We start from the raw sequence: 12501 nt of genomic DNA on the forward strand, positions 1-12501 counted from the left end.
TCCCCACCTTAGTTTCTCTTCTTGGGGGCAATCCAAGCAAAATAAAGAATTGTGATGCCAGCAGATACGGACACAAGTGCAAAACCTAATGTCTTTGAAATTGGGGAGGCTGAAACTTTACACTGCTCTCTTTTCACTTCAGGACTGTGCACTGCGCATCTAGAATTACAAACGAATCCACTACCATGGTACAGGCACACTGTGCTTGCTGAGGTGCCTGGCCACACTCAAGAGCTTCTTCCACGAACTTGCTGTCTTCATGCCACGGTGACTGAGCAGTAGCAAATGAAGCCTACACCGTGGCCAGTCGTGATCATCTTACCCCGGAGATGGCTCCACACTGTTTTGGCTCTGGAGGCTTCTTGCTCTTCATACTTATACAACAGTACCTTCAAGATTAGTCCAACAGGAGAGTACCCTGTAATTGCAGACAAATTATAAAATACAAAAACGAACACAATGTACCATACACAGGTACTTATCAGTGTGTATCAGGATTTTTGTGCTATTATAAAACCTAAATAAAATTCATAAATTAATTAGATATTTGGATGCTAAAGCATTTAAAACTTTTCTGTTTATTTAGTCAACCTCCTTTATCTTTTGTTTGACATTATTAAAAGCATATGTTATATGTTTAAAGCCATAAAATAAATTGTTGTAATAAAAGGGCCACTATTTTTTCGGCTTCATACATTGGGATTTCAAATAAGAGTTTATTTTTTTTTTATTTTTAAATTAAAAAAAAATTTTTTTTTTCAACGTTTATTTATTTTTTTTGGGACAGAGAGAGACAGAGCATGAACGGGGGAGGGGCAGAGAGAGAGGGAGACACAGAATCGGAAACAGGCTCCAGGCTCTGGGGCATCAGCCCAGATCCTGACGCGGGGCTCGAACTCACGGACCGCGAGATCGTGACCTGGCTGAAGTCAGACGCTTAACCGACTGCGCCACCCAGGCGGCCCCATTTTTAATTTTTGTTTAATGTTTATTCATTTTTGAGACAGAGACAGAGCATGAATGGGGGAGGGTCAGAGAGAGAGGGAGACACAGAATCTGAAACAGCCTCCAGGCTCTGAGCTGTCAGCACAGAGCCCGACGCGGGGCTTGAACTCACGGACCACGAGATCATGACCTGAGCCGAAGTCGGACGCCTAACCGACTGAGCCACCCAGGCGCCCCCAAATAAGAGTGCATATATATATGTGTGTATATATATATTTTTTAGTTTTTGTAAAGTTTATTATTTATTTTTGAGAAAGTGTGTGAGAGAACATGAGCAGGGGAGGGGCAGAGAGAGAATCCCAAGCAGGTATGGACACCTAAGTGGCTCAATCTATTAAGGGTCCAACTCTTGATTTTGGCTCAGGTCATGATCTCAGGGTTTGTAAGTTTGAGCCCCCACTGCTTGGAATTCTCTCTCACTCTCTCTGCCCTCTCCTGTGAGCACTCATGTGCGTTCTCTCTCTCTCTCTCTCAACATAAGTAAATAAACTTGCAGAGAGAGAGAGAGAGAGAGAGAGAGAGAGAATCCCAAGCAGGCTCCACACTCTGTGCTGAGACTGATGTGGGGCTCAATCTCATGAACCATGAGATCATGACCTTAGTTAAAATTAAGACTTGGACACTCAACCAACTGAGCCACCCAGGTGCCCCAAGAGTTCATTTTTAGGAAGGATTCTCTGCTAAGGAAAGTTTGAAAAGCCACTGATTTATATCAAGTTAAGGGCTTCCTACTTTTCCTCTAGGATTCCAGTTCTTTGCCTCTTTATCTCTTGTAGCACAGCACCACCACCAACATACTCATTTCTTGAAGATTTTATATTTCCTTCCCCTTCAATAACCTGTAAAGGCTCCTCATAGATTATTGAACTAAATTCAATGTTTCCAGCTTGGCTTTCCAGGCAGAAATAATCTGACCTTACTCTGGTCTATCCAGATATGTTTTTTTGTAGTTACCCACACAGACCCTTGAGTCTGGGAAAGGTAACTGCGCTCTGCCCCTGCTTCCTTGTCTCCTGCCCTTGACATGTCTTGTTAATCCCCCGACATCGAACCACCAACCATCTATTGGGGTGGCCTATGAAAGGAAGCCCATTTGCCATCAGCTCTTTTCTACACCTCAAGTCTAAGACTCTTTCCCTCCCCCTTTCGCCTACCCCAATTCCTCATTATCCTTCATGGTTCCACACTGGTGGACCCTTTATTACCTACCTGAGTTCATGATGATCTCTTCGTCCCACAGGTTTATACTTAGTTTTGATTAATAGCTTTCTTTGTTCTGTGGTCTTCCTACCAGGATCACGAACTTCTGCATTTCTTCACAAGCTTACAGTGACCATCGCGACCTATTCCTGAAGGGTAGGAAGAGTTCTTAACTGCAATTATATGCCCTGAATTACCCTCAGTCCTGTCTGTCGCTCACTGGTTCTGCAGTTTTCACCGAATCACCTGAACTTTCATAATCTCATTTTTCCCTCTGTAAAATGGGAACAATAAAATCTTTCATGTTTTAGAATATAGCTGTCACAGATGGAGAGGTCTGTTGCTTGTTTTGGCTAGCTACCTTACTAGAGTCACCATGGATGAAGAAATGATTATCAGGTTGCTCTGGTTCAGAAATCCAATCTTATTAATCCACCCAGAGTTTGATGGGTTGTAAGAATCTGACTCCTGAGATTATAGCTCACAAGAGATTGGTGGTTCTTTTTGCTTTTTTTTTTTTTCCTTTTTTTTAAGTTGGCTCCATGCTCAGTGTGGAGCCCAACACGAAGCTTGAACTCATGACCCTGATATCAAGACCTGAGCTGACGTCAAGAGTCAGACGCTTAATGGACTGAGCCACTCAGGCACCCCTCTTTGCTTCTTTTCCACATTTTCTTCCTAGGTCATCTCTCTAATCTCAGGCACTGTTTGTATTTACACACCAGTGACCATCAAATGTCTGCGGCAGTCTGGACCACTCTATTAAACTTCATCGCCATGTATCTAAATGGCCATTGGATAATTCTCATTTCCTCTGGGATCTCATATGCTTCACATATTCAAACTGAACTCTTGTTTACTTCGTAACACCTACATTCTCACCCACAGCCACATCTAATCTAGCCCTCATTTACCTTTGCTCATCTTAGTGAATGGATGGCACCTCTTCAAGCCAGTTGTTCAGGCTGAAATCCTGGAACTGCCTCTTCATCACTTCCAGTCTATCACCAAGGTCTAGTAATCCTATTCCTAAGCATATCATCACAAATCTGTCCTCTTATATCTACTCCCACCACTCTTGTCCCCATTAATGTTATCCCTTGTCTGGACTATTGCAAAATACCCTATCTGGTCTATTCCTACTTTAATTTTTCCTCCAACCCATTCTTTCTGTAGCAATCAGAAGGATCTTTATAGAGCACAAATGACATCGTATCTCATCTTATTTTTATAATTTGTACTCAAAATAATTCCCTACGGTTTCTGTGGCCTCCATGGCCCTTTGTGATCTGATCTGCTTCTCTCTCCAGGTCATTCCTGTGGCCTTTCTATCCCTTGACTCCTTCCAGTCTATATTGGCCCTTCTGATCCTCAAACACAACAAACTCTTTTTTTTAATATTTTTAAAAATGTTTTTATTTATTTTTGAGACAGAGAGAGACAGAGCATGAACAGGGGAGGGTCAGAGAGAGAGGGAGACACAGAATCCGAAGCAGGCTCCAGGCTCTGAGCTGTCAGCACAGAGCCCGATGCAGGGCTTGAACTCACAGACCGTGAGATCATGACCTGAGCCGAAGTCGGACGCTTAACTGATTGAGCCACCCAGGCACCCCAACACAACAAACTTTTTACTGCCTTCTGTCTGACAGCTTTCTCCTCATCCCATCATCTGGTTGACTCCTGGCTCCACGTAAAGTATCAGAAAAGCCAATCTTACTAATGCAGCACTGGGCAGGAGATGCAGTCGTGGTTTCATTTGTGCAATTACTTGTTTGTCTGTCTCCCCTCTGGACCGTAACATGAGGGCAGGCACTACTTACTGCCATGTGGTGCCGGCCAGAGAGTAGGGGCTCAATAAGTGTTCGATGAATGAATACTCATTTACTCGCTTTATAGCAATTAGTATTCAAGTTGTTCCCTTTCCTGGTGCCTGCAAGGCTGATCAAAGAAAAAGTACTTGCTTGATAAGCATCGACAGTTAGAGCCAAAATATTTGCACGGTGGTAGGAGAAACTTTGTTCCACGAACTTTACGACTCTGATCTCCTACGAGCATCCCTCTTGATTAGATTGTGCTGGATAAACAATACTAACTTTTTCCTTCCCAGCTCTTCAGCTCCTCTGCCCTACTATTAGGTTTTTGTGATTACAAGCAATCGTGTTGTTTCAGACAGTTGGATCACAATACCATCGATTGGGTGATAGAATTACTCTGATACTAATAATAGTAATCAAAACCACAAACATTTATATCATACTTTATGATTTTCTAAGTGCTCTTAATGTGCATTATCTTCTTTAATCTTGGAGACTGGGTCTGAAGATACATTTGCTACCTTGATTCATTTGGATGGATCCCCAAAGCTTTGTCTGAAGCAGCTTACATGTGGCCTGTCACCGAAGGAAGGACTGCTTCAGCTCAGGGCTGATGTGGGGCTTTTTTATATTGACTTTCGGTGGTTCCATCTCAAGACAGTGAATTTTCCTCTCCACATCCTCAAATTCGGGAGACATTTACTGTATACAGCCCTCAATTTATCAACTATCATTCCTGCTAAGATTGTTAAGACAGATAAATGAGATAATAATAATAACAAATATTTGTTTGAGTGCTTACTATGTGCCAGACAATGTCTTAAGTGTTTTCCACACACTAATTTATTCAGTCTTCATAACTGCTCCAACTTATAAGACATAAATAGCCTTGTTGTACCCATTTCTAAAAGGACAACTAAAACCCAAAAAGATGAAATAACTTGTCCCCTTGCTAATAACTGGGGAAGCTGGGACATGAACCCAGCAGACTGATTCTAGACTCCATGCTCACAGACAGTATACATATGGATGTTTATTCTTTAATAAAATAATAACATTTGTTCTTTTTTGAGTTTATCTATTTATTTGGAGAGAGGGAGAGAGAGAGAGCATGAGGAGAGGAGGGGCAGAGAAAGAGAAAGGGAGAGAGACAATCCCAAGCAGGCTCTGGGGCTGGAACTCACAAACCATGAGATCATGACCTGAGTAGAAATCAAGAGTCGGATGCTTAACCCACTGAACCACCCAGGCACCCCAATAACATTTGCCCTTTATGGACATTATTCTTTAATACACTTATCAAAATTTAAGGAGTGCTCTCTGTGTGCCAGGCATTAAGGTTAGTTCGGGAACACCACTTGCCTTCTAGTGGGGAAGATGGATTTGGATAAATGATCATGAGTGTGCCGTGTGTTAACAAAAATGAAGGACCACTGTGCTGTGGGGGCATAGAGCAGGGGACCTGGGCCCATCCGGGGTACAGAGAAGTTCTCTGTGAGGAAGGGACATTTTAACTGAAGCCTGGAGGACATGCACAAAGGGGAGGAGGGGAGACCTTCTGTGACTGCCTGAGGAACTAAGAGAGGTCGGTGTGGCTGGAATTTCTAGAGCCGGGAGACGTGTGGCATGTGGTGATGCTGGAGAACAGAGGGCCAGGGATGCCATAATAAGGATTTGGTGTTTTATTCTAAGGGCCTTGGGTAACTACTGAAGACTGCTTAGCTGCAGAGAGGAGAAGATAGAGGTCATTGGGAGGATTGTGCAGTCCCGCAGGAGAGGGAGGCTGGCAGGATGAGCAAGGATGGGGGCAGCAGGGACACAGGGAGTGGATGCGGCCAAAATAGATCCAGGAGGTAGAATGAGCAGAACCCGGCAATTGACTGGATGTAGAGGATGAGGGGGAAGGAGGAGTCGAGGTTTCTGACTCGAGTCAGGTTTTGATAATGGAAATAAAAATGGACAACAGAAACAGAGGCAGATTTGGATTCAGGGATTAACAGTGATGGATTGAATTTCAGGGGTGTTGACACAGAAGTGAATGTGCCCAGGAGGCACTTGGCTTGTAGGGGTTAGGAAAGAGGAATTTCTTTGACTCTAAGACGGACGTTTTTCTTTTTTTCTTTTTTAAAAGTGTATTTATTTACTTGTTTATTTATTTATTTAGAGAGCACAAGTTGGGGAGGGGCAGAGAGAAAGAGAGACAGAATCCCAAGCAGGCTGTGCACGGTCAGCACAGAGCCAGATGAAAAGGTTCTAACTCTGGAACCGTGAGACCACGACCTGAGCTGAGATCAAGAGTCAGGCACTTAACTGACTGTGCCATGCAGGTGCCCCTAAGATGGACATTTTTCATGTTTACTACTTCTGAAATTAGAATGTGGCTTAAAAATAGTTTATTAAAAATAGTGTTTTAATGGTGAACTATAATTGATGATGTCTTAAAATAGACAATAGTCTGTAAAATAAGACTATTTCTTAAAAACATATCTAATTTGGGGGCGCCTGGGTGGCGCAGTCGGTTAAGCGTCCGACTTCAGCCAGGTCACGATCTCGCGGTCCGGGAGCTCGAGCCCGGCGTCAGGCTCTGGGCTGATGGCTCAGAGCCTGGAGCCTGTTTCCGATTCTGTGTCTCCCTCTCTCTCTGCCCCTCCCCCGTTCATGCTCTGTCTCTCTCTGTCCCAAAAATAAATAAACGTTGAAAAAAAAATTTAAAAAAAACATAGCTAATTTGGGGGTACCTGGGTGTTTTGGTCCATTAAGTACCAACTCTTGATTTCAGCTCAGGTTATGATCTCACGGTTCATGAATTCAAGCCCTGCATCAGGCTCTGTGCTGACAGTGTGGAGCCTGCTTGGGATTCTGTGTGTGTGTGTGTGTGTGTGTGTGCGCGTGTGTGTCTGCCCCTCCCCCACTCACTCTGTCTCTCAAAAATGAACAGATACTCTTTAAAAAAAGTAACTAATTTGTATTTAATGATTTTTGAGAAATCAGAGAAGGACAGACTTTAAAACACTCTTTTACCTTAAACTTAAAAAAAAGGTCACATTCAATGAAAGTAAAATTCAGCAGTAGCACTAAATTTTAGCACAAATGCCAAGCTGGTAAAGTTCAAGTAATGAAGCTTTAATCGTAACTGTTAGGAGCTTGAGGTGTCTGTTCTTTCTAAGTCCATGCCATTCCTTCTTCCCGTTTCTACATCCAACACGATTTTGCCTCCGGGTTAACTTGATGTTAACTTGATTAGCTGTCTCTGTCTCCACATTTACAAAGGTATGCTTTGTCAACCTTGGATAGAATAATGTGCCTTTGAAATTCAATCCATCATCCCTTTTTCCCAGAGTGTAAAATGCTGAACCTTTTCCTGTAACTATGGCAATGTTTCCCATACCCTGCCCCACCCCCACCCCCCTCAGCCACACATGGGAGGCGAGAGCTAAAGAAAGAGTTATGTTAGTTTAGGAGAAGAAAAAGACTTAGTGACATCCCTTTCTCAAATCCTACATCATTCAGTCTCTGAGTTGTATTTTGGCCAATATGCTATGTTCCATTGTTAATTTAATATTCATAACTGTGCATATAACCTTCCCAATTAGATTTTCACTTGGCAGGGGAACAAACAGCCATAGCCACTCCCTACATACCTGGGTTACAGTCTTTACCTGGCTTTTTGCTCCAATTCCACCAGATCATTGTGGGTCTTTAATTAAGACCCGGGTCTTGCACAGAGACCTCGCATTTTGGCCTAGTACAGCCAAAGCTCAAGGGAGCTTTTCATTTTAAGGTTATTCATTTTATTTTGAGAGACAGAGAAAGAGAGCACGAGTGGGGAGGGGCAGAGAGAAAGTGAGAGACAGAGAATCCCCAGTAGGCTCAGGCACTGTCGGCCCAAAGCCAGACACAGGGCTCAAACCCACTAACCGTGAGATCATGACCAGAGCCGAAGAATCAGACGCCTAACCGGCTGAGCCTCCCAGGCGCCCTTCAAGGTTAACTTTTTATTGCAACAAAATACACAGGGCACAAAATTTATCATCTTAATCATTTTTAAATTTACAGTTCGGTGGTGGCAGATAGATTCATCATGCTACCCAACTATCACCACCATCCATCTCTCATGGAAACTTTTATGAATTCTGTGTGTCATCCTTGTGCAGGGGCCACGCTAATCTCTGTATTGTTCCCATTTTAGTATATGTGCTGCTGAAGCCAGCACTCTCAAGAAAACTTTTAAAAACAAAACTTTACTTCCCAACTTGCCTATGGGGCCAGCATTACCCTAATACCCAAACCAGATAAAAATACAACAAAGAAAATTACAGACTAATAAATAGCTCTCATGAACACAGATGCAAAAATCCTCAACAAAATAATAGCAAATCGAACCCAACAATGTATAAAAATAATTATGCACTGTGACCAAGTTGGATTTATTCCAGAAACGCAAGACTGGTTCAACATTTGAAAATCAACGAATGTAACCCACCGTATCAACAGACTAAAGAAAAATCATATGATCATATCGATTGATGCAGAAACTAAAGAAAAATCATATGATCATATCGATTGATGCAGAAAAAGCATGGACAAAATCTAACACCTATTTATGATGAAAACTCTCAGCAAACCTAGGAATAAAGAGAAACTTTCTCAACATGATTTTTAAAGATCTACAAAAAAACCTATGTTCAACATCCTACCTAATTGTGAGAAAATGTGTACCGTTTTTAAGGTTGGGAAAAGGGCAAGTATGTCCTCTCTCACCACTCCTATTTAGCAACATACTGAAACTCCTAGCTAGTGCAAGAAGACGATAGAAGGAAATAAAAGGTAAATAGTTTGAGAAGGAAGAACTAAAACAGATCTTTACTCAGAAACAAAGGTAGGCACCTCAAGTCCCTTTTAGAATTTGTAGACTTTTAAAAATTGCATATTTGTTTTCTAGTTCAAAGATTTCTACTCTTATTTTTATTATTGCTTTCTTTCTATTTCCTTGTGTTTAAGTTGCTGTTCTTTTTTTAGCTTCTTAAGATGAAAGCTTAAATCATGTGGATTTTCTATTTTTGCTCTTCTCAAATATATACAATTAAAGCTATGAATTTCCCTGAGTCCTGCGTTATCTGCACCCCAAATGTTTTGATATGTCATATTTTCATTATTATTCCATTGAAAACAATTTATAATTTCACTGCAATTATTTCTTAGACCTACAAGCTGTTTAAAAATGCATTGCTTATGGAGCACCTGGGTGGCTCAGTTGGTTAGGTGACCAACTCTTGATTTCAGGTCGTGATCTTGAGGTTTGTGGGATTGAGCCCTACGTTGGCCCTACCTGGGCCTGCATTGGGCTCTGAGCTGTCAACACGGAGGCTGCTTGGTATTCTCTCTGTTCTTCACTCTCTGCCCCTCCCCTGCTTGCTCTCTCTCTCTCTCTCAAAATAAATAAATAAACATTAAAAAATGTGTTGTTTAAGAAACAAAACAGATGAACGTATGGGAAGGGTGGGGGGAAGAGAAGGGAGGGAAACAAACCACAAGAAACTCTTAAAAAATTTTTTTAAATGTTTATTTATTTTTGAGAGAGAGAGAGAGAGAGAGGGAGAAAACATGAGTGGGGGAGGGGTGAGAGAGTGGGGGACAGAGGATCTGAAGCAGGCTCTGTGCTGAAGGCAGAGAGGGCTCAAACTCACAAACCATGAGATCATGACCTGAGCCAAAGCTAGACGCTTAACTGACTGAACCACACAGCGGCCAAAACCACAAGAGACTCTTAACGATAGAGAACATACTGAGGGTTGATGGAGGGAGGTGAGTGGGGGATGGTCTAGACCGGGGATGGGTACTAAGAAGGACACTTGTGATGAGCTCTGGGTGTTGTATGTAAGTGATGAATCATTGAATTCTACTCCTGAAACCAATATTGCATTGTATGTTAACTAAGATTTAAAGAAAAATAAAAATGTGTTGCTTAATTTTCAAACATTTGCTTCCTTTTATTGATTTCTAGTTTGATTCCACTGTAGTCAACAAAACACATTTTGTATGATCTCAGTCCTTAGGAATTGTTTGAGCCTTGCTCTATGGCCTAGCCGACAGTCCATTTTGATAAGTGCTCATAAGCTCTTGAAAACATGTATTGAAAACATGGCAGTTGGTAAGTGCAAAGTTCCGTATATGTCAGGCCGATTTGGTTGTTCTTGTTCAGGTTTTCTATATCCTTGCTGATTTTTTGTGTGCTTGTCCTATCTGCTATGGAAAGAGGTGCGAAAATCTCCCATGATTGTTAATTTATCCGTTTCTTCTTTTCTGTCAACTTTGCTTAGCATGTATTGAAACTATGCTACATTTTTCACCAGTTAATGATACGTTATAAATTATTAGGTGTGTGCAAATTGAGGACTCTTTTATCTTATGTGAATTGACATTTTTATCATTATGAAATGTCTCTTTTTCATCTCTAGAAATATTTCTGCCCCTGAAGTCTTTGTTGTCTGATACTAATATAGCTAAACCAGCTTTCTTTTGGTCAGTGTTGGCATGGCATATTTTTTTGTCCATTCTTTTTTCTTTAAAACTTTGTGTTTTTATATTTAAGTTGGGTCTGTAGTAAATAGCCCATTTACTTTGCTTTTTTATCCAAAAGCAATTTTGGCCTTTTAATTGGATAACCATCTATTAACATTTAATGTAATTATTGAAATGTTTATATTTACTATCTTGTTATATGTTTCTATTTCTGTTCTTTATTCCTTTATTTCTTCTTTCTTGTCTGTTTTTGGGAGAAGAATCAGGTACTTTTTTTTTTATTATTCTATTTTTTTAATCTTATTTTAGCCTACTGGTTATTAGCTTTTAGAGGCTCTGGATTATTTGTGTGTGTGTGTGTGTGTGTGTGTGTGTGTGTGTGTTTTAAAAGAAAGGCAAATGGTGCAGACAGGTCACCTTAATCCTGTCAAGGATTGGTTTTAGGCTTTGTTAGAATTGGTCCTTTGGGTTTACCTGCATTACCAAGCTATGGTCTTTCTGGGGTCTCAATCAGAGGTTTGGGTGTTGCTATTTCTCATTGGTGGGCCTTGTACTCCACCCTCAATCTCTTCAGTCTCTGCTGCTGTAAAACCTTTGCACAGAGCTTCAGCCACCCAGCTGCTGCTTTCTGTTAGCTTTCCTGTGGTTGCGGCTGCACAGGCTTAGCTTGGGAGTTAGCAAACATCTCCATGGGAGATCGCGTCTAGCCTTCAGGGTTCACTTGTCTGTAGTTCCCTCCTCTGTGAGATTTTACCACCTACATCCCAGCCACTTTGGCACCTTTGAACTCCAATCTGTCTCCTCAGCCCAATAGAATAATCAAGTTAACAGCTACTTACTCTATTCCCTGCCCTGTGAATTGGCCAGAGTGTACATGTGCTTGATGTGTTTACCTTCTCTTAGGGATCGTCTTGGTTACCCTTCAATGCCTTCAAATGCTTGTGTTACATGTTCTGTCCAGCTGTTAATAGTTGTTTTCAGAGGGATAGTTGGTTCAATATAAACTATTCTGTTATGGCTGGAATCATAAGTTTTCCTCTATTACAATTTGGGACACTCTGTATTATAAACAAAATATCTAAAACAACTCAAGAACTCTAAAATCTAAAAATTTAAAAACTCTATCACCATCCTCAAGGGTTTCCAACTCAGCATTCTGTTTAGATTGAATGGTCTTCCTTTCTCATCTTCAGTTTGGTTTTTTGACAGGAGCTTTGTACTTGGACTGAGAAAGTGAAGGTTTGGTTTCTAGACTTCTATATAAAAATTATATAATCCTGGACAAAACTCTTCCTTTTACCACCTTGGTTTTATAATTAGTCAAGGAGGATGGCCATTAATGCCTGCCTGCCTTAACTCTTTTCAGGAATAAGCAAGACAATTCTTCCCCTGTCTTCCTAACAGAGATGGTGTTCCATCAGCTTAACCATGAAAGCAAGGTTCACAAGGGTGCCATCCCCATAGAGACATGGAGGCTTTCACAATTTTCCAGCTCTTGGAGAATTTCTTCTCATGCCCTATTTTTCTTTTTCTCGCCTTAATTAGAGCTGTGAATCAGACACAGATATGATTGCTGTTTCTTCCACCATCTGGGTCAGATTGTCCTGCCTAACCCTTAGAATAAAAAAAACACAGGTGTTTGAGTGGGATGTTGGTTTGGGAGAGCTGGCTGGCCCAGTGAGCCTGACCAGAGACCATTTCCTGTAGACAGGCCATAGAGGAACCCAAACTATCAGAAAGGTTTTTGCTTGGTTTGGAAACAGAATAGAAAAAGCCATTTATGTGATTCCAAGATCAAATGGCATTAAGCTTGGACAGCCAGATGGGTATGTTGTTATGAGTGGAATTATGTTTTAGCTTTAATTTTTGGGCTTGATGGGGCAAGGCTTTAGTGGCACAACTCCACTTTGTCTCTGACTCTGCTTTTTCTAGGTTTTATCTCTGACTAATCCCCTTCTGG

General features: G+C 41.4%; 1 non-coding gene across 1 annotated transcript; it reads right to left on the reverse strand.

Annotated features, from left to right (window-relative positions):
* Positions 1–8128: 8128 nt before the first annotated feature.
* LOC121013045 (U6 spliceosomal RNA) lies at positions 8129–8232 on the reverse strand. Its single transcript, XR_005782476.1, has one exon. It is a non-coding gene; the product is annotated as a U6 spliceosomal RNA (small nuclear RNA).
* Between the last annotated feature and the right edge of the window lie 4269 nt (positions 8233–12501).

The sequence above is a fragment of the Herpailurus yagouaroundi genome, unplaced genomic scaffold, assembly GCF_014898765.1.
Source record: "Herpailurus yagouaroundi ecotype Mexico unplaced genomic scaffold, PumYag 197, whole genome shotgun sequence".
Classification (NCBI taxonomy): Eukaryota; Metazoa; Chordata; class Mammalia; order Carnivora; family Felidae; genus Herpailurus; species Herpailurus yagouaroundi.